General features: G+C 40.4%; 1 pseudogene; it reads right to left on the bottom strand.

Annotated features, from left to right (window-relative positions):
• Positions 1-14,662: 14,662 nt before the first annotated feature.
• Positions 14,663-15,069, bottom strand: LOC119042728 (fatty acid-binding protein 5-like; annotated as a pseudogene).
• Between the last annotated feature and the right edge of the window lie 12,475 nt (positions 15,070-27,544).

Raw genomic sequence — 27,544 nt, 5'->3', positions numbered from 1 at the left:
ACTCAGCTACTTGTATTATTTCCAGAATGTTTTTGAAAAAAATCTTTACTTTTTCAAAAGCATCAGAGTTAATGTAGAATATGGACAAACCTAGAAATCACAGTTGTATTACAACAGGTAAAAAAATTTAAAAATGGTTACTTTTAAGAAAATGCATAAAAGAAAAAGACAGAAAAATAATATGACAATTTCCAGATGAACTGGAACAGAACTCTGATTCGAATTTCTAGATAATCTCTACTCTCCTCTTATTTGATTTCTTCATTCCACCATCACTTACTGGGAGCCCACCATGAACCATGAACTGCCTGGGTCCTGTGAGTGTGTAAATGAAAGACACAGTCCCTGTTACTATGGACCCAGGGTCTGGCAGGGAGGCTGACAAGCCGGCATTTATAATAATAAGAGTGGAGTAAGGGCTGGGGCAGAGAGAGAAGCACAGATGCTCCAAGAATGCAGCAAGGCTTTGTGTCCCAGGGAAGGTGACGTTGGACCTGAGTCCTAAGGATGCAGGAATTATCCAGGCAAGGGTATCCTGACTAAGGTGTGCAAAGACATGGAGGTGAGAGACAACACGGACTGTTAATTATATCCCAACAGCTGTACCCCCTTCCTTTGTTTTAGAGCTAAACCTTCCATGTTTACTGGAGCACGTGGGCAGCTAGACACTACAGGGCCCAGCCTAGTGTTAGGGCTAGTTCTGGTTGGTGAGATATGAGCAGCAACAGGGATGTGGATTGCCAGTCTCCTTCTGGTATTTAGATAAGAGAGAAACAACCATCTGCTAGAAATCACAATGTTTTTGTTTATTTGTTACATAGTGGCTTAACTGTAACTAATGTGGTGAGTTCAAGGAAGTGTGGCTGGGGTGCAGTGTGAGAGGAGAGTGGTGATACGTTCATGGCTACAGAAATGAGCCAGGCCAGATCACGAAAGGTCCTGCTTGGCACGCTAGGCTGGTTGGATTGCAACCCAGAAGCCAGTGGGAACCCTTTGAAAAGCCTTGATCTTGCCTGAGCTCGCAGCTGACTGTGATGTTTTGTTTTCTGAGATAAGAATTGCAAAGAATTGAAGAGTCGAGGATAGGTTTTTAGTGTTGCTTGCCTTGCTGTTTTAAGTTTGGTCTCCCTCTGAACCCATCTGGCTGCTGTGCTTGTTTGGTGGCCTATGAGGAGCACATCATTTTCTGGAGGGAGTGTATTGGAAAAGGTAAGCAAGGAGGGGGCAGTGGGGGGCCAGCTGTGATGGCTCTTGTGTAACACTTCTCTTCTGCTGCTAACATTTTCCTCAGAGCGTTTCCAACTTCCGAAAGTCTCCATGCTAGCAATTCTGCCCAGTGTTCTGGGAGGATGGGAACATGCCTGGTGTGCTGGACTAGTCTAATTTAACCCCGTGTGGGAAAGGGCCGGCAACCACTCCAGGCCCAGGGCACCTCCTCACTGTTTCCGCTCCCTCAGGCTTTCCCAGGGCTCCGGAGGGCTTCCAGTGGCAGCTGGACCACATCGTATTCCCCTTGTCAATCCAAACTGGAGATGCTCCAAAGAGACTCTATTTTTTAAAAAGCCAAGGACAAAAACAAATATATATAAATGCACACACGCATACACAATCCCCCTGGCAGCTCTGCCACTGAATCTTAGGAATAGGCAGGTGAACTTACAAGGCATGTAGTTCTTATCTTAAAGGAATATTACATTTTTTTACACAGATGTTTTCACTGGCACAATTTTAAATCTCCATGCCTCTGCTAAGGAAAAATTTTATTGTTTGCACTTCAGTGTGGTTGATCTGGTCAGGTCTGGAGGGGCTCAGGGCTGTGAGTGGGGTGAACACTCTGGGAGGCTGAAGTTGGAGGAAGTCATAGTTAATGTTCCTGTTACTTTGGGTTGCCCCTTTAAAAGTTGACCAATAGAGGGACTGAAATACCCCACCAGGAACTAATGTAAAATCAGTAAAAGCTGGGGCTAGAGGTCACATTTCAGTGTCCAAAGGTTCAGGAATGGTGGACTTTGTGCATGCTAAAAAAATACAAATGTTATAGGTTTTAAAATTTTTTATTTATTTATCTTTAGAGGGGAAGGGAAGGAGAGAGGGAGAGAAATATCAATGTATGGTTGCCTCTTGTGCGTCCCCTGCTGGGAACTGGCCTGCAACCCAGGCATGTGCCCTGACTGGGAATTGAACTCCAGTCCTCTGGTTCGCAGGCCCGTGCTCAATCCACTGAGCTACACCAGCCAGGGCCAAATGTTGTATTTTTAATTTTTGTAAAATACACACAACATAAAATGTACTGTCCTAATTATTTTTAAGTGTATAGTTGAGTAGTATTAAGGATAGTTATGTTGTTAGGTAACCAACCCAATCTCATCTTGCAAAACCAGAACTCTATGCCCTTTAAATAATTCTCCATAAGATAATAGTGATAATTACAATCATACATGTGTTCTCATATATAACTTTTTTAACCCAAAATATTTTTTCTACCTCCTCATGGCTAACTCATTTTTCAAGCCTTAATTTAAACTTCCCCTTTCCCAGAAAACCTCCCAGTATCATTTAGTTATATTGGACTACGATGCTATGTTTCATTTAGACTATGAGCTCCTCTATGGCTGGCTAGAGGTTGGTCTTATTATTGTTGTCTCCTCAGAGCTTAGTATAGCGCCTGGATAATCAGGTGCTCCACGAGTATTTGAAGAATTGAAAACCTTCTTTAACATGACTAAGACTAATAGAGATCAGAATGGAGTGAGTTGGGATGAAATTCAGATGGCCTCCTCTGCACAGAAGTTGTGTTACCAGGGTCTGAATGAATTAGCCAAACCTTTGCTGGTCTGCTTACACCTGGGGTGGAGAGGAGGCACCAGGAAAATAAAAACTTCTGAGAATGACCCTGCTTTTGGGAAGAGGAACTATAGCAACACCCACTCGTGTGGGGGAAGGAAAATGGAACTGGGAGTTAAGAGGCTGAGGCTGGAGCATTGTCTTCTCTACTGATCATCTTTACGATCTTAGACAGTTCATGCAATCTCTCTGAATGAAAGTTCCCTCGTCTATAAAATGTAGATAAAACAAATTCTGCCCACCCTCTGTCATGCAGCTCTTATGAAGGTATGAACAAGCTTTATGAATTATAATATGCTGTATAGGCATTGCTTATTAGAACTATAATATCGTAGTGAGAGTCGCTAGGGAGAGGCAAGCAAGTTCCCTGAGGCAGACTCAAGAAGCTCCAAGTTTAATTTCTCAGGGAATTCTTTGCAGCAGCCAAGCTGGGGCTTTAGTACCTGATTCCCTCAGAGAGAATGGTCAGCTTCCTTTTTCTGGACTGTACTGCTCAGCCTTCAGGGAGGGAGCAATAAAGGCCAAGTATTAGACACAATTTAAAAAAAAGGTTCTATTAGAATTGATGTTTAGGGAAAGCAGGACTGGGGGCAAGGACAGGAGTCCTGAAGTGAGGGCATGGGACTGGGCTTAGACTATTTTCCATGCAAAGGGAACCCCGGCATATTTGCGTGTTGGAGCCTCTCCCCAGATTGGTGTCTTGCTCCAAATGAGCCCCTGCTTAAAGTGTGCTTGTAGCTTGAAACAGTTTCCAAAAGTCTGAAAAGAGAAGTAAAAAGTTAAAAAAAATAAGCAACAACAAAAAAACCCAGTTGGGCTTCTGCACAGTTTCCAGCCTACTTCTCCCTTGTTGGAAGAGCTATCCACTTAAGGGGTACCATGAAGTGGCTCTAACTTTAAATTTAGACTTGCAAAAGTTAAAAGCTGTGCAACCTGATCTGAATAGAAATGTGGTCACAAAGCGTAAAGAAAGTCAGTGAAAACAGGATTTTAATATTTTAGAAGCCGTTTCCTCTGCTGCATTGGAAATTCAAATAGAACAGCACAGGGGCATGGGAAACTGACCAGGATAGAAAAGCGAAACAGATATGACTGGTCTCACTGTCCATCATAAATAAAGAATCATTAACAAGCAGCTCAAATGTGGAAAACCCTCCTTTTCCATTTTAATCTCAAGGCATAAAAAGCACACTTTCTTAAGAATGCAGGTGAAGTTTTGAAATTGGGCAATTTTGGCCTCGCTATTGTGCTGTTAAATGTTTATGTATTAAAACATATTCTTGGAAGAGGTCTGGAGCCCTTTGGTAATTTCAGATCACTTTCCCTCCCACATCTGTTTCCCATTATAAATCTCCTCAGATTTAATTACTTTTTTCCTATTGCTTACTTTCTCATTGAAAAACAGTTCATATATTTATTTAATTGTACTTCCTCTGTCCTTTCCTACCGCCCTCTTTCAGATGTGTGTAAGATGTGGCTACTACTCAGAGATGCCCAAATGAGGAGGAGTGATTTTTAGTGCTAAGAGATCAGCAAAATCACTTTTCCTTTGATTCAGAAAATAGGGCTGTCAGTTTGGTAGGTGAGAATGTATATTTGAAATCTGACAAAATGCCAACAGATGACATCAGATTGGAGGCCAGGAACACTCCTGCCCCTTGGATCCTCCAGTGACTTGTCAGGAATGTGTTTGCTGGGAAAGCGTTCTTCCCAACACAGATCCCTCGAGTTGATTAATTGCCCGATGTGTCTGCTTTGTGCTTTGAACTTGAAAAGTGCAATGTAAATACAAAGTATATCGTGATGGAGATGGTGCTGAGCATGCTAATGACAGGATGATAGATAAGAACCTTAGTGAAATGTGACTTTAAGCACTTTAACAGAATTCAGTATTTTTTTCTTCTTTTGACACAAGGAAATAGTGTGTAAATCCACACAGGAATTCACTAGGTTTGCTTCCAATATGGCATATTGTTCTACTCCCATTCATAAGGGTTTTAAGCTTTTCACACACGGTACACAAATTATCGTTTCCTGGCTTTACATCTGTTTCTATCTCTTGGGCTGCCTTTAACAACAACTAGAGAAAAGAATCTATAAAACGATGTAGCTTATAGTTATCTTTAAACAGATTTAATTGGCCACACCTTACAAGTTCCTTCTCCTGACTATATTGTGCAACCCAATGCTTTGCCCCTCTCTCCCCCCTGCCTTCCAATCAATTTGGGGCCTCAGGCTGGTGTAAGCCATCGTTGACAGATATGTTTAATGAGCCTGGCTTTGAGCATTCATAGCTGAAGGACTGTGGATTAGGTTTTATCTAATTTCACATCTTGATGAATAATCTGGGAGGAGGCTTCTACATGCTAATGGAACGTGTGAAAGAAGACGGGAGGCAATGCAAAGAGAGAGGGCAGCTTAAAAGACTGGTGTGGGGACGGAAGGCTCAGGTGCGGAGGCCTCGGTGAGCCGGCCTGTGCGCACTGCTCTGCAGAGAGGCTGCGTGGAGGGTGGGGGTCGGAGTGCAGGGCCCTTTCCGGGGTTACCACGCGGGATCTGAAGGGCCGCAGGGGTGTGACTGCCCAACACAAAGCTCCTTTGCAATGGGTTAGTCACTCTTAGTTCATGCTAAATTTGGGGAAATAACCAGAAACATAGGTTTTCCACATGAAGGAAGAAACGCGAGTGGAGCGCCGCTCAAGCTGACCTGAAGGTGGCACTTCGTCGGAGACTGGGCTGCTGGAAAGTGTTTCAGGAACAGGCTTCGCTGTGCACACACTGGAAACCCCTTGCTCTGGCCACCTGAGAATCTTACCTTGTTCTCCTTGGTTCATGAACCCATTTTTATGGAATTTGTAGAGGGTGTAAGCCTGTAAGTGCCTCAGGGTTATCAAATCAAAATGCTACGGACTACTAATAACAGTCAACTAGATTTTAAGCTATAGCCCATCAAATAATTTCCTTTACTTGCTTCTGGACATTTTCTCTATATCTTTCTTCTAGCTCCTGTATGTAGAATTCCCCTAACTACTTCAGGGTTGGCACTGCTCGATTCCGATTGATTTTTGCTCAAATGAACCCTTAAAATTTTTAATATGCTTCATTTTATCTTTTAACACCCACAAGATGTGGATTTTCCTATTGTCTTGATTTCTTTGGAGAGGGCTGGTGGGTCCATATGCAGCGAAAGTGAGACTGGACCACACACGGATGGCTCACTTACTCTGTCATCTGCCTGCTGCTTCCCAGCAGTGACTTACAAGAAACAGACATAGTTTCAGAGCAGGAAAGGAAGGGAGAGATGGAGTCAAAGCTCTTCCTTTACAGATAGGGAATGAGAGGAGATTTGATTTTGACCAAGGTGACTGGGATCTAAACGAGTGGAGCTAGAATGTAAATGGGCGTCTGTGGCTCAGTCCAGCCCACCTCCTGTACATGGAATGCCTGAGCTGACCAATACTTAGGAGATTGTAGAGCAAGTGGAATTCTGATCGAGATGTCCTAGGGAGAGTCACTAGGTAGCATATGGCTTTTGATTTATTGGTCATAAGAATAGGGACTTTGAAGATTTAGGGATAGTTTTATTTTGCACTGTACGGGTTAAAGAAATGCATCAGAGGTGAAGAACAAGTTACCCTGTGAGAACTTTGCATATGTGAAAGGTTTCTCCCGGAATTCTTAGAGTTTCAGAAAATACGAACAAACCCATGAGCCTGGGGAAAGATTCAGAGAAGGAACACCTTCACTGTTATCCTATGATTTTATTCTTATAAAGCATTTCAAAATTACCTGCCAATTTCAAAGCCAGTGTTTTTGGGTTGGTGAATAAAGAAAACTTCCATAACATTTGGAAAGATGAAAATAGCAAACAAACCGTATTTCTCAGTGAAACCATTTTGTTGTAGACTTTTAGCACGACAGTTCACAGTCTCACCGCTTCATCACTGAAATGATCCGAAAAGCCTTTCGAGTCACAGCCACTTCAGAGGCACCGGGAGGACGGGGTGGGGGCTGTTAGAAGCAGTAGTAGGGAAAGCGTAGTAGAAGTAGACATTTTCATTGCAGTGTTTTTAACATTTTATTTCAGTTTTAGCACAGCATTTACTGTGTACTTGGCAGATTAACGTACTCTTGCTGCTACTTATTCATTATAATATTTACCTGTGAGAAAAAGTGGTTGTAGAGTTTAATTTGTCTGAAAGTTGTTTTTATGTCTTGGAATGAAGGGTATTGGACATGTATAAATATAAGCATAATTATTTTTATTATCCTTCGCTTGGATTCCTGACTTCAAAGGGCATTGATGAAGGAGCAGTGCCTAACACTGAGGGTCTCACGACCGGCCTCTGGAGCACAGCATTTGATAAACTCTAAACAGAAAACCATTCCTTGCCCAGGAAAGTAGATTTGACCTTCCGTTTTTTATTTGCTAATAAAATAATACTAGGACATGGTCTTTTGTTCCTAAAATATTGCTCTAATTATGTGAGTTTTGTAAGTTTGAAAGCACATGGCCAAGGCTGGGTGGAGTGTGTAGGTGGAAGGAAAAGGCTTACCTGAAAAAGGAAGTGCAATCGTGGAAAGGGAAGAAAAAAAATCAAGTTGAAATCAAAGGAGGGATAAAAATGACAATGGAAAAATAGGAGAGTCCCAATCTTCTTGAATATTTTATAGCCAGCTTTTGCGTAAGCTTGATCACCCAAGGACACACCACAGGGATCAGTATTCAAAAATGAACAACAGATGTCGGATGCCAGCAGATAACACCCCAGTGGTAGGGGGAGAGAAAGTAAAACACACTGTCAGGTGGTCTCTGGTACTTTGGGTAAATCTTTGCTGAGGAATGTGTTTCTTGTGCAGCTATCTGAGAGTTCTTGGAGCAGCCCAATTGCTTTTCTAGTTAACAGGCTCATAAGAGGAAAATTAATTAGGCAACAGTCACAGGGCATCTGTGTGTCACTGTACTTTGACATAAGCCTTTCCCCAAAAGGGATTATAACCAAGAATGATTATCAGGTAAACAAGCATCTTTGAACAAGTTGGCTTATGTGGGAGGAATCATTGGAGCTTCCTCGAAAACTTCTCCCCTGGCCTAAGGTGGCTGTATTTTACTTTTTGGTGACTCTGAATGCCATTACTGTGCTTTACTGTCTTTATAGTGTTCATCTGAAGTTTTGTGCATGCAGTTGTTTTCCTGCTCATTATCTGTCTCATCCACCAGATTACAAACTCTATGAAATTAGGGATGACCTTTGTTTTCTTCATCACAGTGAATCCAGTGCCTAGGTTAGTGCCGGGCACATAGTTGGAACTTCAAAATGCATCCAGTGGTATGTCAGACATAATATTTCATTTTAGAACTTGAATGAAGAATGAATATATTAATTTACTATGATCAACACTATATAGAAGTCAGGGAGAAGAAAAGATGGAAGAGAGAGAGACAATTCTAATTTGCATTGTCCTTCATGATTCTTAATTTACACATTGAGAAGGTACCGACTCTGGGCAGCTGAGTGCAGGCAGCCTCTGGTCAACCTGGATGTCTTGGAGAAAGCTGCATGAAGGGACCAGACAGGCTGAAAGTGCTGTCTTTATTTCAGGTGAGGCCACCAGGTGTGCCCATCAGCTCATAAAGAGGATGGAGAGGTGAGGATGTCTACCGTTGTGAGAAAAAAAACTATTTTAAATCTCTCTCAAGTCTTAAGCTTACTGAAATGTGAGGAACGAAGGCATCATTCTGGTAGGATGAGGGGTGGTGCTGGTGGCACTGGAGAATGGGAGTTGGTTTCGACTTTAGTTCTAAATCCAAGTATTGAGGTTGTGAAGGCCACATTGCTTTAGCATTGACAATTCACTGGGACATGAGTCTAGCCTATGTTTTTCATATAGGTCAACCTATTCCACTTCGAGAAACACCCCTTAAATTGAGACTCTGCCTAGTTTCATGTTCAAAATGTGTGTGTGTGTGTGTGTGCACATAATGATAAAAGTAGTTGTTTTAATGACTTTGTTTGAAATAGATATACGAGGGATTGGAAACCAAAGATCTGAAAAGAGGGTCAGAAGACAAGGTGATTGGAATCAGGAGTTCATGGAAAAGTAAAAAGGTAGAGATATAGAGGAAAGAGAGTAAGAACTAGAGTAATAGTTGTTTGACTCTGTGTTCCAGGAGGGAGATGGGTGCTGAGAAGACAAGAGGGGCCAGAGAGCCAGTACTCAGGTAGGGGAGGGGAGGTACGACTTCTTACATTTGTCTTTTACAAGCCTTTCTAGGGAGCTGCTTCTTTACTCTGCAATCAGAAAGCCATGGGTTTAAGTCTGAGTTCTTTTCCTAGCTTTCATAGGAGTATGCTGAGAATTTAATGGTGATAAGTCGTGTGATGAATGCTTAACAGTTTTGAGAACATAGCAAATTTTTAAAAAATATGAGGGGAGACCAAAATAAAAAACCCTACAATTATCTTCTGGAGGGCAGGCCTATTGTAGTACAGGCTTCCTCCATTAGGTGGGTGTTCTAGGAACTCATCAGTATCAGTGTACCAGCTGGCATGGTTGTGAGAGGCTGCGTTTGGCTTCAGTGGATTTTTTTGAACGCTTTCAATGCATTTGCCCATTTCACAATGGCTGATTTATGAGTGCACCTGCCCACACTGTGCTGAGTGTTCAGCAGTTTTTGAGCAAAAATGTCATGAACCCTGTGCTCCACCTTCTCTTGTTGCCTGATCTCATCTCAAGCAACATATTTTTTGCTTTTGTTTCCCATATGAAAAAGTCCTCAAAGGGAAATATTTTGCTGATGTAGAAGAGGTAAGACAAAATATGGCAGAAACATTAAAAGGCATTAAAACTGACAAGTTAAGAAACTGTTTTGAGCAGTGGAAAAGTAGCTTGATATATATATATATTGAATCAAATGGAGAATACTTTGAAGGTGACTGAAGTTTAAACATCTAAGAATAGATACACATTTTTAAAATACATGAATTCCATTTTTAGGAGGTCCCTCCTCATATTACTACTATGTCTGCTGTTACTAGTAAGTAGTTTCATTAGTACTAAACCACCACTACCAGTCCCCAAGCGGGACCCATCACTTGTCTTGGGAGCAAGATGAGGAGTAGGACCCAAGTGTTGGGGGTTAGAGGAGTTCCAGGAAGCTATGGGGTTTGCAGCTGAGGAGAAAATGCAACCCCGAGTTTCAAACAGAGAGGGAAAGAAAGCTTTGCCACTGCTCAGCTGAGAGTGTGGATAAATTGGGCTTAAGTTATTCAGGGAAAAAGAAAAGAAAAAAAAAGTTGATTCTGTAGGAAAATCAGTGGAAAGATGAAAGTAACTAGAATGATAAAATATTTAAAAAATCAATGTATAAATTTATATTGCCAGTTTACAAACAGAATCTGTGTGTCAAACCATTTTATGTTACAACTGTGACCCTCCCTTTGAGATGAAGATGTCATTGTCAGCTCTTGAGAGGTCAACACACCTTGGATTTAAACGAAATGTATAAATCTCTTTCTTCAACCTGGATTAACCAGTATTTAAACTAGCTTCTCTGCCATGCAGTTTTAAAAATAGCATAAAGATATAGGAAAGACAATAATATGTAATTATGTTGCTATCTTAATTTGATTGAAGAAGAGAGCCAGTGGAGAAAATAATGAGTCTTCCATTAACGCAGAAGGTGGTTAAGACAGGCTGGAGCTGGGTGTGTGCCTGTGATCCCAGAATCCCAATAAATCGCTCACTCACTTATCAAACATGAGGTGAGCACTGGGAAACACAGCTCAGAAGGAGTCTCAAAACCCCTGCCTGTAGAGAGTTTACAGTCTGATGAGCAATGAAACATATAAAAACAATTACAATATGATACATGAAATAGAGGCTCAAATAACAGGCTATGGGAACCCAGAAAAAGTGCCTAGCTGGCATTGTGTGGTCACTGAAGACTTCCAGAGGAGGAATGCAGGCTGAATCACCTGAACAGGAGTTTTCAGGGTAGATTTAGAGGTTGAGGGTTGGAGGGGTGAATGGAGAAGGGTTTTTTAGGATATAAAGCTATGTGTAGACAGCACCTTACCTTTGGAGACTGAGTAGTTCAGTGTGGCTGGAGGATAGGCTACTTATGGAGAAATAGGAGATGTGGCTAGACAGGGGCTAGATCACAAGTGGACTGCCTCAAAACCAGTTTGGATTTATCCTATAGGTGGCGAAGCTCTTTGACCAGATGGTGTTTCAGTAACATACTAGTACTGATGTGGGGACTAGCTTGAAGGGTGTTGACACTAAAGACAGGGACTCAAGTTTGGAGGTTACTTCATGGTGTAGGTAGGAAGTCACAGACCTTGAACTGAGGCATCAGTAATGGGAATGGAGAGGAGGGGGAGGGAGAGGGAGAGGGTTCAGGATGCATGTGGCTGGTGACGATGGGTGATGGGGATGGGAAAGGGAATCTCAGGTTATGTTCTGAATTCTCTTAGGCATTAGGTAGATGGGAATGCCAATCACCGATTTAGAGGAAACAAGGCAGGTAGGAGTTGGAGGCCTTCTTTGGAATGTGCTCTTCTCTGAATAAAGATCAATAAGAGAATTTTGGGTAAAATGCTTGTCCTGTGCTTCACAACTTGCCATCTCCCAGACTTGGTACTGTTTTCTTCACTGGGAATGTCCCCTGGCCCCTCAGGCCATGATTCTGCAAGTTCAAAGCTCCATCTTCTAAGTCTAACACAAATTCCAACAGTTTCAGAAAGCCTTCTCAGATTCTCTGCCAGCCAAAAGCAAATTTATATTGCTAGATTACAAACAGATCTGTCCAGTGGTTGATTCATATAGTTCCTTTCTTCTGAGAAGTTGTAGAGGATCACTCTAAAAACATGGGTTCTGGAGCCATACTGGGTGGGGTTAACTTGGCCTCTACCACATCTGAGTTGTGTGATCTAACCACTCTCTGCTTCCATTTGCTCATCTGTAAGGAGAAGCTAATATCAGCACCTACCTTGCAAACTTATTTGAGTATTAAATGAGTTCACCCAGATAAAGCAATCTGAATAGTGCCAGGCATATGGTACGTGCTCAATAGATGTTGGCTGTTACTGTCATCTTTCTTCTGGTACTAAACCCTTTCTATGCTGCGTTGCAGTATACTTGTGTAAATGTGCCTGAGGAGATGGTGATCTCCTTGAGGGTAGGAATCATCTTTGAATTCCCTTAAGCACCAATCATAATGCCTTTCATAACAAATATTTATTGATCTATTGATTTATTCTGTACTGTTGTTTTTGAATACCAAGTTTTCTTGTTTAGGACAAAACATACATTGCAACCTATTTTTTCGTCTGGGGATTGAAGCATTTGCCTAGTATTTTAAAGAATTTGAGAGTTTATAGTTGATGGTTAAGGCCTGTTATCATTCATATTTATGGTTTCCTTGCTTCTGAATATTTGGTCAGGAATGCAACCACCAATTATCTAATTTTTCTAGTGGGAAACATTATTTTCTTTATGACTTAGTTTCCAGGAATGGTAAAAATTTAGTACTATCTGTGCCTTTCCCCTCAAAATTAATATATTGTATCTCAGATCTCATAATGTTTTAGTTTGTCTACCTATCTCACCGACACTGGGCCAAGAGAGGGGACTTGCTATACAATTGTCCACCCACACAATAATTGTGTGGTCTAATAATTCTAGACCATATTTTCCCAATTTAATAGTAAGTATATGTATATTCTGAGTTTGTATATGCAGCCTGTAATTTTCTTCTTTTATAGTGTTCTTATCTGGCTTCAGTATCAGGGTAATGCTAGTCTCAAAAGATGAGTTTGGAAGTGTTTCTTTCTTTTTAATTTTTTGAAAGAGTTTGAGAAGGCTTGTTAGCAATTCTTCTATCAATGTTTGGTAGAGTTCACCAGAGAAGCCATCTGGTCCTGAACTTTTATTTGTTGGGAAAATTTTCATTATTTATTCAACCTCCTTGCTTATTATTGGTCTATTCAGATTTTCTATTACTTCATGATTCAGTCTTGATAAGTTGTATGTCTCTAGGAATTTATTCATTTTTTCTAAGTTGTCTAATTTGCTGGTAGATACTTTTTAATAGTAGTTTCTTATGATCCTTTGTATTTCTGTGGTATCAGGTATAATATCTCCTCTTTTGTTTATAATTGTATTAATTTGAGTCAACTCTTCTCTTAGTCTAACTATAAGCTTGTCAGTTTTATCTCTTCAGAAAACCAACTCTTCATTTCATTAATCTTTTCTATTATCTTTCTGTTTTTATTTATTTTGCTCTAATCTTTATTTTCTTTCTTCTGCTAACTTCTGCGAACTGGCCTAGCCCAGTTTTTTCCCCTAGTTCCTTGAGCTGGAATGTTAGCTTGTTTATTTGAGATCTTTTTTAAAAATAATTTTTTGTGTGTGTGTGATAAACTTTTCTTTTAGAACTGCTTTGCAGCACCCCATAAGTTTTCATATGTTGTGTTTCCATTTTCCTTGTTTGAAGATTATTTTTTATTTCCTTTTGATTTTTTTATTTTACCTGTTTATTGTTCAGAAGTGTATTGTTTAATTTCCACATATTTATAAATTTTTAAAAATTTCCTACTTTTATTGATTTCTAGTTCCATAGCATCTGGTATGGTATGGAAAGGTACTTGATATAATTTTAATCTTCTTAAATTTATAAAAACATGTTTTATGATCAAACATATGATCTATCCTGAAGAATGTTCCATATGTGCTTGAGAATAATGTATATTTTTCTACTATTGGATGGAATGTTGTATAGATGTCTGGTCCATTTGATCTAAAGTGTAGTTCAAATGTAATATTTCTGTATTGCTTTTCTGACTGGGTGATCTAGTTGTTCATTGCTGAGAGTGAGGTTCTGAAGCCCTCTGTTATTATTGCATTCCTGTTTATTCTTGCCTTCAGATCTCTTAATAATGATTATTTAATATATTTAGGTGCTCCACTATTGGGTGTATTTATATTTTAAATTGTTATGTTCTCTTAATAAATTGATCCTTTGTTATTACATAATGACTTTCTTTGTTTCTTATCACAGTTTTTGACTTAGAGTCTGTTTTGTCTCATACAAGTAATGCTACCCCTGCTCTCTTTTGGTTTCATTTGTATAGAATATTTTTTCCGTCCATTGACTTATAGCCCTTGAATGTCTCTAAAGCTTAAGTGGGTCTCTTGTAAGCAGCATATAGTTGGGTCTTCTTCTTTTTAAAAATCATTTAGTCACTCTGTGTCTTATTGAAGAATTTAACCATTTATGTTTAGAATAACAATTGCCAGGCAAGTATTTACTACCACCATTTCAATAATTGGTCTTTATTGTTTTGTAGTTACTTTCTTGATGTTTTACTATGTGAACTGATGTTTTTCCTTTTTTGTAGTGGTATTCTTTGCTTCTTTTCTCTTTATCATTTGTGTTTTGATTATATTTATTTACTTTCTGAGTGGCATGAGGCTTTCATAATATGTCTTATAGTTACAACAGTCTATTTAAGCTGATAACTACTTGACTTCAATTGCATAAAATGTTCTACATATATCTACATATTCACCCTTCTCCATTTTATGTTGTTGAATTTCTATTTTTTATTTTAATTTTTTTAGCATAAACACATTTATTTACTGACCAAAGGGTTGGTTCTAATTAAACTAACACTTGGAAACAGTTATGTAAAATGTTTGCAATGATGATAACACAACAATAATGGTGGGGGGGAAGCATGGGAGATTTGCTTATTGAACTGAGCTTGTTTATCCTCACAGCTAACTCCTGTCCAGAAGGATGATGGAATTTTTACTCAACTTTTTCATATATCTGACTATAGGTGACACTGTTCATGATGCATTCCACCAACATTTTCCCGCCTTCCAGTTTTCTCGTGATTGTGCTTTCCTTCCCATCCCACTCTTGATGTTGAAGCAATGCGCCATTTACAAAGTTGCAGATGGTCTGAGTGTTTCTGCCATTAGCTGTAGTTTCTTCAAATGTCTTTCCTAGGTTATGTGAGAAATGTGTCATTTTAAATGTGCTCTCACTTTTTACAGTGAAGGTTTTCCCCCAAAAGTAATGATACAGTCTGGTTTGGCCATGGCACCCATTTTGTGCAGAGCCATTCCCACACCTAGTTCCTTCATGTACTCATTGAAGCCTTTGCTCTCCACTAAGCACCATCTTTCTACTAGATGCTGAATGGTGGCCATGATAGGCATGGGAGGCATGGGGGAAACCAGAGAAGAGGAGTCCCGTACTAAGAGAGTGGCCAATTTCTATCTTTTTATATTATATATCCATTAACAAAATGTTATAGCTATAGTTATTTTATCACTTTTATATTTTAACCTATATGATAGAGTTCAAAGTGATTTATATACTACCATTGCAGTATTAGAGTGTTCTGAGTATGACTAAATATTCACTTTTACCAGTGAATGTTATACTTTCATGTTAGCAATTATAGCTTCCTTTTATTTTAGCATGAAGAAATCTCTTTACCATTTCTTGTAAAGTAGGCCAAGTGGTGATAAATTCCCTTAGCTTTTGTTTGTTCGGGAAATTTTTTTACCTCTCCTTCATTTCTGAAGGACAATTTGGCCATGTAATGTATTCTTGGTTTACAGGGTTTTTTTTTGTTTGTTTTTTGAACACTTTATATATATTATTCCACTCCCTTCTGGTTGCAATATTTCTGCTGGGAAATCTGCTGATAGCCTTATTGGGATCCCCTTGCATGTGATGAATCTTTTTCTCTTGTTGCTTTCAATAGTCTCTCTTTTTGAGTTTTGAGAGTTTGATTATAATGTATCTCAGTGAAGATTTTTGGGTTGAATCTGGTTAGGAATCTTTGAACTGCATGTACCTGGATGGCCCTGAATGTTTCTAGCTACTTTGCCATTTTAGGTTTTCAGGTACACTTTTCTGAGTTTTCCTAGCTTCTCTTCTGTTGTATCAACCACCAAGGTGTGCCAGTTGAGAACTATGGCCTTAAACCTCCATCCAGAAACCTGACTGTGTGCCTAGTTATATTATCAAAAGAATTTAGGAAGCTGAACATGGTTGTGGAGGCACAGATTTTTCTCTGAGGGACTCAGGAAGACCACCCAGCAGCAGAGGAAACTGAAGCTGAAGTCTATATACACCAGGCTTTGAAGAGCATGAGGACACATGGGACCAGCAGAAAAGTGTGATTCCCAAGTTGGGGAAGCTCAGTGAATTTGTTTAGCTGTGGCTAGCTCCTCTAGATTTCAGGGAGCTTTCTTTTCACGATCTTATCTTTTGCAGAAAGCAGATTTTTTAGAGAAAAACCTCTGAAACAGGGCAGGGGATGAGGCAATGATCGCAAGCATCCGGTGTCAGTTGTTACTCCCCGAAGCTCTGTTCATTCTTCAGAAACTGTTCTTGACACTTGCTAAAGCTGCCACATTTGCCTGTGAGCTGGAAATATTTTCTACCCATTCTTGATAGAAATATGTGGGAAGAGAGGATAAATAGATTCTAACCCTGGATTTATTTGTAAAATACACATGCTTCAGTCTGATGACCTCATAGTTTTTTGTTTTTGATGGTCTTTCTCTTTAGCTTGGTCCTTGATCATCTGGGGTGGGGGGTAGTCAAGGTCACCAAAGAAATGACTTTCAGGTAAATGAATTACAGTATGTCTCTGGAATTGCTATTAAAGAGATTTTTACCAGCATTCTAAGAATATACATCAAATCTTTATGCTTTTATTTCAAGGACATCTTGTTCTTTAAAAATATATATTATTTAACACTATCAACAACTTTATTTTCCTCTTCATTTTTTGAGTTTTTGACAATAGAGGTTAGTGATACTGATATAGTTTTAAGAACCGAAATGTAGCTCATTAGGGCATATAGCTTAATTATATTTATCTTAGTAAAATATATTGTTTAAATTTTCTCTTCTTCCCGTCCCTTTTTCCTTATTCCTTCTCCTTCCATTGCCCCTCTATTAGCACTTAGGATCATTAGACTCAACTTCTTCCCTCCCTTCTTTCCTTCACCAAGTATTTAGTTTGCAATTGCTATATTCCAGGTGCTCCTTGCAGGAACTTACCTGTTAATAGGGAGGGCAAAATGTAAAAATTCCATAATGAGATACAGTATGTATTAAAATGTCATCAGAGTCACAAATTGTGTTACACCTTTATGAAGGAGAGATGACTCCTGATTGAGCAATAAAAATAGAGATTGTTTTGCAGACCAAGTTTCTAAAAAACTCCACTGGCACATCCATTCTGTGCTTAAGATGAGCCTGATATTATGTAGGAAGACCGTTAGCACTAGGAACCAGGAGCCATTGAGTTAACTAGATTTGATTGGGTAAAGGCCAGAGTCTGGACTGAGGCTTCAGTAGAGCAGTAGGTCCTCTCTCTTTATACCAATCATCCCCTAACTGCAGGACCCAATGGGCAGAGCTGACACAGTTGATTAAGGACCATATCAACAGTGGGAAGGAGACAGTTACAGAGCAGGAGTCCAGAGTAGAGATTTAGGTGGGTTCAGATGAGCTCAGAAGCCAGGTATGTCTACATCCTTTGGCTTTCCTCCCATTTCTTTCCTCTATGTTCACTGTCAATTTTGTTTCTTTCTGTCATCTTTTTCTCTACTATTCTTGCTTTTTCTTTTTCCACATGTTATTTTGCAATGTCCTCTTTCCTCTTCAGCAACCCTCTCCTCAACAGGGAAGGCCTTTCTTATCCCTGTTCTGATTGTCCCTTTGAACAGCTCTATCCTGGGTACTTTTCTTTCTTTTCCCATGGTCTCTGGAATGGGGAGGCATTTTCCTTTATTAGGCAGATGTTTGCCTGTAGTTTGGGGAACTCTTCTGAGCTACCTTTCTATCTGCCCCAAATCCTGCTCTAAAATTTCTGTTGTTAGCTTTAGCTTCCTTCTTTACTTTAGTGGCTGCTATTAGCTTTTGGGTTTAGTTAATAACGGAATTTTACAAGTTGTGATAGGTTCTTAGAGTGTGCCCACTTGTTCCATTATTTACTAGCTAAGTTATTCTTGCTATTCTCTCCATACAATATATGAAACCAGTTACAATACCAGCTTGATTAACTACAAAGCAGTGGTTCTCTATTGGATGATTTTGTCTACTGGGGAACAGTTGGCATTATCTGGAAGCCTTTGCGGTTGTTACAGTTGGTTATGGGGAGGCATACTCGCATTTAATGGGTAGGTCAAAGATTCTATAAAGCATCCTACAATGCACAGTACAGTCCCCACCCCCCACCAAAATTATTCAGCTGAATATGCCAAAAATTACTGAGATTGAGAAACCCTGATGCAAAGGCATTTATCTCGGAGCTTGCAGCTAGGGTGAATATGTAGACAGGATTAATCAAAACCAAATTAAATTGCAATCAATTAGGAAAAACAGTGGGGGCACCTTGTGATGGCAAATAGTAAATGTGCTGCCTTAATAACAACAAAATGAATTCTTTGTGCGCTACCTGCCTGCTGGTTTTTATTTAAAGAAATTATATTTATTAGCTCTCCCCACCCATCCCCTCAATCCTGTGAGTTTGCTATGGGAGATATTTTGAATATAAACAAACCGAAGATAGAGAAGAAGATGATTCTCCTTAGCATTTTTTATACCAGACAAAAAAAAAAGCCACAGGGCTGTTCATACAGCTTAACTGGAGCTATAATAGCAGAAAATAAGGGCAGGAACCAAAGCTGCTGTCACAAAGAAAGGGCTCTCCCAGTTCTCTATTTGGTATTTAAAAATAGGAGAGAAAATGGCATAGCTTGAATCTGAGCTAATGCTTGCTGCTTTGTGAATGCTCTTACAGTCATTGCCTTCGAAACAAATTGGCCCTCATCTACAAAGGTTTCTTTTTTTACTCTCACAAACTCATTTTTAATGGCTCGTGTGGCATCAGTTGTGCCCCTGAGCTGTAATGAAGCACTCTGCAAGTCACCACACGCGAGTCAGAAATGAATCTCACGGAGAGGAAAACGCTGGAACGTTAATAGGTTTTAATCCAAGGTAAGCAAACCTATTGAGCCACTACCATGTGCTTTTAAAATTTAAATGTCATAAAATTTTCAGCAGTTTTCTCTTGCCTGCAAATAAGTTTTGGTCCAGAGACAACCAAGTGGGGATCAGAAAGGAAAAATCTCAAATGCACATAGCTGCCCAGTAGCACACCTTGAGGAGTTTACAAGCACCATCCAGGCAAAACAAAGAAATAATTGATGGAGCACAAGGAACACTGGCTTTGCAGGGCAGACATCTGAAAAGCCTGTAAGTGCAGCAGACATCTTGCAATATATTTGATCCTATCTTCAATATTTTGGGTGGAGAAGGGCTGTTGAAATCTGAGCGTCTCTGTTATATGGGTTTTCCCCTTAGGTTTTTATTTAAGTGGAAAAGCAGTGTTTGTATATTGCACTTTATTGCACTGATACTAGCCAATTTACAGAGTGAGATTTAATTGGTAAACATTTGATTTTAAACTTCATTTTGCACAGTACCTCAGCAGCTTTTGATAAGTGCTTAAGTGTTCGGAAAGCAGCAATTTCTGAATAGTAAAGTAAAACAAATTGGTTTCTCGCTGGTGAGACTTTCTGCATACATGGGAGTCTGGAGACATATTTTGAATTTTACTCCTCCAGCTGGTGGATGACCATGACCTACAGAGATAGAGTCAGAGCTTCACCTCCAGGACCTTTGGGGGCCATGGCTGCTGACTCCACCTTCGTCATGCTTCTTGGTGCTGGATGTGTTAATTGCTGTAGTCACCATTGGGACGGGTGGTCCTGTTCTCTCTAATGGAATGAAAAAGGTGTACCAGTCATAGCACAGCATACTCAATTAAGCTAAATTATAGAGTGTTGAGACTTTGCAAGAGAAATGTAAACATTTAGCCATATTTTTAAGTTTGCATTTAGATATCTTTGCAAAGCTTGCTATGTACAAGTCATGGTTCAAAAGGCTTTGTTACTTTAATTTTTTAAAAACTTTATGTAGGTACTGTTATTATACTCATTTTAAATGAGGAAACTGAGGCACAGGGAGGTTAAGTAATTTGCCCTAGGTCACATAGCTTATTAGAGGCATAAGTAGAATTTGAATCCAGAGTGTCTCTGGAAACTTTGTGTGTTCCTATCCATTCTACCTCACTGCTTCCCAGAGCAAGTATCATGAGTATTTAACAGCAGACTGTTGTGATTTTAGAGCTCCTTTGTTGCATTTTCTTGTTACTAATAATTTGAAGCTACTCACAGCAAAAGCCCAATGGGACAGAAAGGTTTTGTTCCCACTCAACTGTACTCCATGATTCACTATGGATGTCTCCTTGTTCAGATTTAGCGGCCTATATATAATGAATATGTTGGTCCTACTCATATTTTATTTAAACCAAAGTTACAAATAAGTCTTGAACCATGCCAGAAGTTCTGCTATCCTGAGACAGAGTTGGAAGAGTCAGGATAGAGAACAAAACACAGTTCAATGTGCCCTTCCTAAGACCTACCATATTATACAAACTTGGGATAGTCATCAGTAGTCCCAAAGACTGAGTCCTTTCTCTGACTTTAGAAAGCAGAAGAAACAAGAGGAGGAAAATAATAATGCAGAAGGTTGAGGGTAATGCTTCTCATACTTTAACGTGCTTGTGAACACCTCCGAGATTGTGTTAAAATGCAGATTTTTTTGTAGGTCTAGACGTGTCTGGAAATTCTGAGTTTCTATTAAACATTTAGGGATCCCTGATGCGACTGAGCCATGGACCATGTTTTGAGGCAAGAATCTAGAATTAACCAGTATATCTTTCTCACCAGAAAGCTTGTTAGAGATGTAGATTTTCATCTCTATTCCAGGCCCACTGACTCAGAATCTATGTTTTGACAAAATCTCCAGCTGATTTATATGCGCTTTGTTTGAGAAACAGTTGTCTAGGGTGTTCTTCAAACAGTGAAGATGGATATAAATAATTAGGCATGCTTTCAAAGGAATTGTCTATGGTGGGAAGGAAGATAGAGATAGTATAAAGTTCTCATTAGAAGTTCCATTCAAGTATTTTAAGTGTATCTCTTTTCTTTGTGATCATGTCAATGCCACATTCAAAGCTTGTTTGCAGAAGTTTGTAAAATCTTTCATTCAATAGAAATTATTCAACTTAATTTTTTTCTCCTTCAGGATCAAACTGTAACTTCACAATTGAACATTTAGAATTTAGAAGAATGATGGGAGGAGTCATGCCCACCAATGTCCCCATCTCTGGATGGCAGAGTCCTAGGTTCTGAGTCCCCTGAAGAATGCACTGTGGCTCTGTTAGCCTGAATTGGGATGGCCACCATGTTCAGAGATGCCAGTGAGCTGGCACCCAACATCAGCCCTTCTTGTTCCAGTTCCCAGGCCCCTATGGAGGCAGAGGATACAGACCTAACCTCAACCCTCAAAATGACTGGGAGCTGCCCCTGGTGGCTGCTGTGTTAAGGCAGGTTTGGGAAGGGCAACCTTAGGCTGTCTGGGTGTAGGGAACAGTGGGGAATGAGAACCCATCCCAGGGAGGTGGAGAGATAGGAGGAGATGGGATCATGCTAAGGCTTCAGGTCCCCAAAGCATACTTCATTGTCCCATTAAACTTCACTTACAAAACACAAATTTCAAAGATCAAATCATTATAAGAATTTTAAGAGACAGTGACTACAGAGCATTAAACTCCAAGTACAGGACCCTTGTGTGCTTGGACGTGATCCCATGCACCTGTACTGGTGGAATACTCATGACACAGGCCCTGACTCTGGAAATTGCCTGGTATTTTTGTGTTTGGAAAATTTACTCAGACTTGCTTGTGTTGGGTCTGTCTGAAAGTCTAAATAATGTTTATGCTAATCAGATAGTCCAATGCAGTGGTCCTTCGAGTGGAGGCCTGGTCCAGCAGCATCAGCATTACCTAGGAATGTGTTAAAATGCACATTCTCAGGCCTTGCTTCAAAGTATGGGAACAGAATTCTGGGGGAGAGGGGCCAGCATCCTGTGTGTTGAACAAGCCCTCCTGGTTTAACAACTTTGATCTAATGGTTCTGATCTAATAGTTCTGAAGCTTTCTGCTGAGGAAGAATTTTTTAAAAATCAAATTATTGTTGCAGAATTCTCAGCAGTTATTTGGAGGTGGTGGTGGAAGTGAATTGTCAGTTACATGGGTGCTCCGCACTCTTGTACGTTGTTTCCAGCACTAAGTCTCTGTCCTGGTGGCTGCGAGTTGCTGGGCTCCTAATATTTGCTTGGAGGTGCACACTGAGTTGCTGAATTTCTACTAGTCATTCGGAAGTGGCAGGAAGGCCTATGTATTGAAGTAAATCAGAGTATGGGTAAGAGTGACAGAGAACCTTTTCCATGGTGGCTTTGTGTTTGGTTCAGCTCCAGAAAGACATCAATTTGAATCCCAGCTCTCTCTCTAACCTACTGGCAATACCTCAAGACAAGGTATCTTTGAGCCCAGGTATCTTCAGCTATAAAATGGAGATAATAGTGATAACCACTTTCTGGCATTTTTCGAGGTTTGAGCTAATGAGTAGGAGAACTTATTATCGTGCCTGACACATAGTTAGCACTAGACAGATGGTCAACAGATGGTAGCTATTATTCAGGGACTAAAACAATTGTGTACTGATATAAACAATGACATAGTTACATATTCATTAATTTGATTGGTAGTGATGATTATTTGATATAAATTGAAACATCCTATTCCCATAAAGGTCTATGGATTTGTATATCCACATGTGACTCATAACCATTCTGTTATCAGACTCTCTTTTCCTTCATAGAGAGTTTCCGGGATTCCACCTGGCCCACTAGAAGGTTAAGTTTTCTTCTTTCCCGAAGGACTAGCAGCTATGTTCTTTTCTAGCATTAGCTTACTTTTGTGCTGAGCATACATAATTGAAATTTCATAGGCTTTCTTCTTCTTAGCACCCATATTTTCCAAATCAATGATTTACAAAGTAAAAAGGATTCTCTTAGGTAAATATTTGCTAAGCAGGTCCATCTTGCCCTGCTTTCTGAGCAGGGCAAAGGCTGCCTTTAAGCCTGGTGTCAAGGAGGATGGTGGTATATTGATTTGCTGCCTGCTACTTGCTTCAGCATCACATCAGTTATGGGGAGAGTGGAATTATCCCTGCTCAGATTTATGTGGGCTTTTCTTTGTGTTTGGGTCTGAAAACCAACTCCAGGCTAATTGTATCCTTCTTATTGAATAATAAATGAAGATCAAGGTCTGCTTGGCTCTGAATACAAGCCAACTTGAGCGTGAGTTAAATTTCAAGGCCAACAGGCTTTTTCTGCAAATAAACACTGATTTTAGATTAGTTCGAAACCAAACAAAAAAAGCAACAAAAAATAACCTAAGCTCCAAATGATTCAACAGTAAAAGCTCACTCTCTTGAGGGACTTTGGGTCCCAGGTGGCCTGCATCTGGATGCCTTTAGTGTTGCAGGACTTTTAATGCTAAGGGCTGAGAACAGTACACACCGCTCTCCCCGCTATCGATTTTCCTCACACTGCCTTCGTTGGGGGGGAGGATGAGGGCTCTTGGCATCTCTCTACTACTTCTAGCAGCTGAGCTTTGGCCCCAGAGGGCTTTATTTAATGAAAACTCGGGGCTTAGACTATGAAAAAGCAGCCCCAGGAACTGACGTTGTAGACATCCCATCCCGATGGAAAAAACATGAAGACAAGACAAGAGACAAGTGCTGGGTCCGACCAGGGTATGGGATGATGATATGAAGCCTCTATTCAAGTATTTGTTTTACATGGAAGAGGGAGCAGCTGCCCTCAAATGGCTGTTGAAAGTTAACAGAAGCTCTTGCCATTGAAAGATGAAGTGCTTACATAAAATATGTAAAAAAGTTGCGCTGGGAGAGGGAATCAGAGGGTAGGGGAGCCGCATAATAGAATTTTGGAGAAGACTGTCTGGCGTGTATTAGGGTCTGGTTACAGACAGTGAAGGCCTTTGGGGAGAGTTAAACAGGAACATTTTTAAAAAATAAACTTTAATTTTCTAACAATTTTGCATTTACAGAAAAATTGTCATAATAATACAGAGTTCCCCTATGCTCTATATCCAGTTTCCCATATTATTAACATCTTATATCGCTATGGTACATTTATTATAATGAATAAACCAATACTGAAAAATTAATATTAGGCGAAGTCCATACCTTATTCGGATTTACTTCATTTTTTTTTATTACTTTAATGTCTCTTTTCTGTTCTAAGATCTCCTAAGATTCCTCTGGGCTATGATTACTTTCCCAAAGTTTCCAAACTTTTCTTGTTTTTGATGACCTTGGCAGTTTTGAGGAGCACTGGTCAGGTGTGTCATCAAATGCCCCTCACTTAGGGATGTGGGGTTCGTTTCATGCTTTTCTTACGATGAGACGGGTTACATGCTTTGGGGAGGAAGGCCACAGAGGGGGAGAGCCATTCTCATCCCATCATTTTGAAGGCATGTGCTATCCACAAGGCTAGTCACTGTTGCTGTAACAGGAACATTTTTTAAAATGGAAGATATTGAAATGGAGCAAGTATCAATTGTGGAATTAACATTTTACCCTCCAAATGTGGTATATTTCAATGGAAAGTAAAAGGGACACATTGACAAACCGTCATTATGAACGGGCCACATCGACACTGATCTAATCATGATTTTTACAAGGAAAATGTATGTTAATCTTGCTTCTAATAAAAAGTGGTAAAAACAAGTCATTGAGGAAAACAAGGAAATGTATTTTACCCAGTTTTGGTTGCAAACTGAAAGGGTTCCAGTTTTTCAAAGTGGCTTTTGTTGATATGCCTGCAAAAATAACTGAAACTTGTGTGTGAACAGCTTTCAAAAGCAGAAGTCTGGAACTGAGAGATTCCGCCATTTAGAAAGAAATCATTAAATAATGGGAGACTTAGGAGTTTCTCAGAAAAGTTCTGGTTGTTCCAGGGTACATACTGTGGACACAGGCCTGCAGTGTCCGTGGCATTGTGGATGATGCAAGGCAAATTCACACACACTACCGAGTCCTGTGGAGGAAAAGGGATGGCACAGCCACTTTCTCAATGGGAGAGCACTTTGACCCTTCCATGAACAGCTTTTATTGCTTTTCTGGGCAGATTACATTGAGGATGGTCCTCATTTACTATGCACAGGTTCACTTTGGGTGGTTACTTTTTACAGAAAACAAATGAGAGGATGTTGCTAATTACATAAAAAAGAAGGATATTTGCAAATGTAAAGGGAAAAGTGGTTGAACTGGTTACACTCATCCTCGGAAGGTTTAGCATAGATTTTAGGAAGTTACTTTAAAGATATGCAGTCAACATTTTCTGCCTCAATTCAGGGTGAGGGAGTTTTAGCAAAAAGCGAATCTCAAAGAGCAGGTCTGGTTCCACACGGGAGAACCTGTCCATGGGTGTGGGTCCTTTGTACCGGACCTCACTTTCCACCGGCCTTTCTGAGTGGGAGCTGGGCCCACTCCACACAGAATGGTCTCCTATATTCCCCCCTGTGTTTTTAGTTAGTGGGAACTATAGTTCCCACAAAGCTTGCAACTTGCTGGTCTCTCATGTGACCCTGGGAAAATAATTTGCAAATGAGTGAAAGTTCACAGAGCATTATTATAATCAGTAAGCAACCAGCAGCTCCAAAGACCCACATTCTCAGATTAGGCCCATCAATCATTGTCAAGCAGTAATGATTAAATAGATAACATTCAAAGAACTATGAGGGCTTATTTAGAGTCAGGGTCAGATAGCTACAGGGCCATAAAACTTTGGGGAAACAAACTTATTTAACGCTTGAATCCTTATCAATAAATCAAATATTAGCAAAGCAGGTTTCACAGAATTTTATGCATTCTTTCTTAGGCCTGATTGCCCCAGGGAACCCATCCTTTCCAGCACAGGGCTGCATATACCTCTGGCATTGTTTCAGACTTAGGTCAAGCAGGGGAAGTAAAACAGTCAAGATTAGGAAACTTTTTGCAGACAGAATGAGGACTCAGGCTACGTCAAAGCTAAGGGGCGAGGGTCCATCACCCCTTTTTCTATAGGCCCCCAAGTCCTTCTCCGAGATCACCCCTGTGACCATGCCTGTCTTAGGTCATCCCTCCCTTGAAGAATCTTACCCATCCTTGGCTACCCGTCATGCACTGGAGGCCAGGCAGGGTGAAGAAAGGTGGGCAGAGGTGGTGCTCCTGCCAGGGAGATAAGCTTCATCTCCTCAGTGGCTTTGGGTCCCAAGGTCTCTCATTTAGCCTTAGCCATGGGGAGTTACAGCTTCCGAAACCAGCCAGGGTGGTCCCCAACATTATACCTGCAGGAACTAGCTGGATAGTGGGTATCTGACTCTTTGTGGCTTACCTAGCCAGCAGGGTATTGATTTCCTAAATAGAAATTATAATAAAAAATGTTTGTACTTTTGGTGCATAAGTTCTTCACCTTGTCTATGTCAAGGATTTTGTGCAGTTTGTATAAGATGAGCACTTCCAGGCCCCCATACCTCACAAACTGTGTCTTTGGTTAATTTGGTGAGGCCAGGCAATGGTTATCGTGGCTGGGACTCCAAAGTCAGCCACTTGAGTAACTGGGGTGAAATAAGCATGAAGGTCTAAAGCACATTCCTGTTGATGACAGTGGACAACCTTTCAGGTTGTTGAAGGTCACAGATAGGCATCTTCTGTTTGGATTGGGTAGGGAAAGGATCTGAAAGGATGTATATCAGTCTGTGAGGGCTGCCATAACAAAGCTGCAGATGGGGTGGCTTAACAACAGAAATTTATTTTCTCACAGTCCTGGAGGCTAAACATCTGAGATCAAGGTTTCATCAGGGTTGTTTCTTCTAAGGCCTTTCTCCTTGGCTGGCAGATGGCCATCTTTTCCCTTTGTCTTCACATGGTCTTTCCTCTGTGTCTGTGTTCTAATCTTTCTGTAAGGAGACATCACATATTGGATCAGGGCCCACCCTAATGACCTCATTTAGCTTTAATTATCTCTTTAAATAAAGGCCCTATTTCCAAATACAGTCACATTCTGAGGCAGTGGGGTTAGGGTTTCAAAACACAAGTTTTAGAGAGACATAATTCAGCCCGTAAAAGGGTAAAGGTTTGGACAAAGTGCATGTATCCTACCCTCTGGCCTGGGTTTCCAGAACTCTGGGATGACTGACATTTGATGCTTACTTATGGCTGGGCTAGTTGAGGGGATTATAACAATGCAGAAAAATGTGAGAGGGAGTGCTTTACTCGGGGAAAAACGTGCTGTGTAATATGGTTTTGTTGGCAGCCTATTTCCGGAAGTCACCTGTGGTGTTCGCACAGCTATTCTGTCATTGTCCACATCATCAGCCCGCAGGCTGATTTCCTGGTGAATTTTCACCTAATTCCCTTTGCATCTGCCTTATGAGTGATAGTTGCATTCCTGTACTTTAAAAATGCCTAAGCCAGAATGCTGATTTATTAATTTACAGTGAGAAATGGAATCGTCTAGTGGACTGGATACTCCAGCTCCTTGGCCAGCATGTGCTTTCCCTGCAGGCAAGCCTAAGCGGGGAGCCACATTATCATCAGAAGGCAGCTTGGGGAGCATGGAATCAGGCCAGGAGAGTCAGTCATGAGATTTGGCATTCCTGTACTGTTTCTTTTTTAG

This window comes from Artibeus jamaicensis, unplaced genomic scaffold (assembly GCF_021234435.1).
Source record: "Artibeus jamaicensis isolate MK-2021 breed Jamaican fruit bat unplaced genomic scaffold, CSHL_Jam_final contig_923, whole genome shotgun sequence".
In the NCBI taxonomy this organism is placed as follows: domain Eukaryota; kingdom Metazoa; phylum Chordata; class Mammalia; order Chiroptera; family Phyllostomidae; genus Artibeus; species Artibeus jamaicensis.
Note: the sequence above shows the minus strand (reverse complement) of the source record. Positions and strands in the feature narration are given on the sequence as shown.